This window comes from Triticum dicoccoides, chromosome 6B, assembly GCF_002162155.2.
Source record: "Triticum dicoccoides isolate Atlit2015 ecotype Zavitan chromosome 6B, WEW_v2.0, whole genome shotgun sequence".
Classification (NCBI taxonomy): Eukaryota; Viridiplantae; Streptophyta; class Magnoliopsida; order Poales; family Poaceae; genus Triticum; species Triticum dicoccoides.
The window spans coordinates 685,643,322-685,645,426 of NC_041391.1; the positions used below are offsets into that span (position 1 = coordinate 685,643,322).

General features: G+C 50.4%; 1 long non-coding RNA gene across 1 annotated transcript; it reads right to left on the reverse strand.

The window, feature by feature from the left end:
• Positions 1 to 273: 273 nt before the first annotated feature.
• On the reverse strand, positions 274 to 1,892 carry LOC119322414. The gene is made up of 2 exons (XR_005155589.1): positions 1,451 to 1,892; positions 274 to 510 (listed from the first exon to the last, which is right to left on the reverse strand). It is a non-coding gene; the product is annotated as an uncharacterized LOC119322414 (long non-coding RNA).
• Between the last annotated feature and the right edge of the window lie 213 nt (positions 1,893 to 2,105).

Sequence of the window (2,105 nt, forward strand, 5' to 3'; positions counted from 1 at the left end):
CACCTTCGTCTGAAGGGGTTTTTATAGGTAGAGAGGAGAAAATGGCGGGAAAGAACGAGTGCAGTATGGTGGGAAAGGGTTGGCGGGAACATATGGCGGGAAGGGGTTGGCGGGAAACAGGTGGCAGGAAGATATGGCGGGAAGGGGTTGGCAGGAAACGGGTGGCGGGACATATGGAGGGAAAGCGTTGGTGGGAAAATATTGAGGGAAAAGGGTTGCGCGAAAACATAAGTTGAAGAGTGGAGCGGGATAGTATGGCGGGAGATATAGGCGGGAAAAATTGTTCCTGACTCGTGCATTTTTATTTCAGCATACATAGATGTTCAAATCGAAAAATCTGATACTGACATATGTAGATACAATGAGTCGCGCACATGGATAGATGAATCATTGTAGTCGACGACGGCCACCTGGCCTTCCCTTCGGACCGAAAAGCTCCAAGTGATTAGGTGGTCGAGTTACACAAAGACCGCGGCCGTACTCCAGTTGGTCTTCCTGTGTCCGCGACTCCTGCATATGTGTATATATATGTATTGTATATGTATAAAATAAATATAGATTTGTGAGGTTGCAAATATAAAAAAAATAAGTCATTCCTTTGTACAAAATTTATTTTTTTTCTTAAATTCCACTCTTGTATGATTACTTTTGTATATTGTACAAATGCGGAATTTTGTTTAAGTTGTCTGCAATTTTTTTAATTATTTTTGCATTAACTAATTTATTCTCCATTAGAAAAAATCTTTTTTTTGTCTATCAACGGGCGACATATACTAAAGTTTGTTTCCTTGATGCAGTGAAATCTTCCTTAGATATACGCATGATATATCATATGTATACATATATGTATTGTATGCATGTATAAAACTAATATACATTTGTGAGGTTGCAAATACAAAAATAAATAAGCCAACGAACCAACCTGTGGTTGAGATGGTTAGGTGGACAGTGGTATCCCCAACCCACCAGGGTTCCTGGATTTATTTCAGGATTTCCGGCGATGAGCTTTCAGTGGGAGGAGACGTTTCCGTCGACGACGAGGCGCCTACGGTGACTTCGTAAATCTCAAGATAATATGCCGGCTCAGTCTCTCGGAGGTGCTCATAGGGGTAGGGTGTGCGTGTGTGCATTTATAGGAATGAGTGTATGCGCGTGTATGTGAGCGCTTGTGTCTGTACTGATGCTCAAAAAAATAAAAAAAATAAAGTCATTCGTTTGTACAAAAATTATTATTTTTGCATAAGTTCCACTCTTGTATGATTATTCTTGCATATTGTAGAAATGCGGAATTTTGTTTAAGTTGTCTGCACTTTTTTTTGTTACTTTTTGCATTAACTAATTTATTCTCCATTAGAAAACCTTTTTTTTGTCTATCAACCGGAAAAACAGAGTGAGCGAGATATGCTAAACGACGCTCGTGCGCGAGATAGCACAGACGGTGGTTGCTCACCTTAGCGGGCTGAGGCCCATTCGGCGGTGGTTGGGGCAGGCCGGCTAGGCCAGGGGAAAGTGGAGCGGAGCTGGGCCTGCAGCAGGCCTGGCCAACGACGACGACGAGGGCGGGCGGTCGAGCGGTTGCTCTGCTCGACCTCGAGCAGGGCCATGGCGGCGGTGGCGGCATCTTGGCAAGGTGGGCACGCACGGCGGGGTCGAGGGGAACGGGGACGGCGCCGGAGGCCGGATCCGGTTGCTCCCGGCCGGATCTGTGCAATGGCGGCACGGAGAACGACGGATCGGCGACGGAGAGAGTAGGCGGCGACCTGGTGTGGGGAGGCGGCGAGCTGCTGCGGGCTCCCAAGGTGGCGCTGGCGGCGGGGTCCGACGTGGGACGCGGGGAGGCGGCGGCGGGACTCCGGCGGAGGCGCTCGGCGGCACGGCCACCGGAGCGAGGAGGTGGGGGCGCTCGGGGAGAGCCCCGGCTCGGGCGCGCGCCGGTGCCTGCGGGCTGCGGCAGCTCGGGCCGGGCGGGCCAGATCCGGGCCACGGCGGGCCCACGCGGTGGGAGACCGGGGGAGCGGTGGTAGTTGGTGGGGTGCGGATTGTTTAAAAAAAAGTTGGTGGGGTGCGGAAAACGATGTGGGGCGTCACATGTAGCTTTTGTGCCA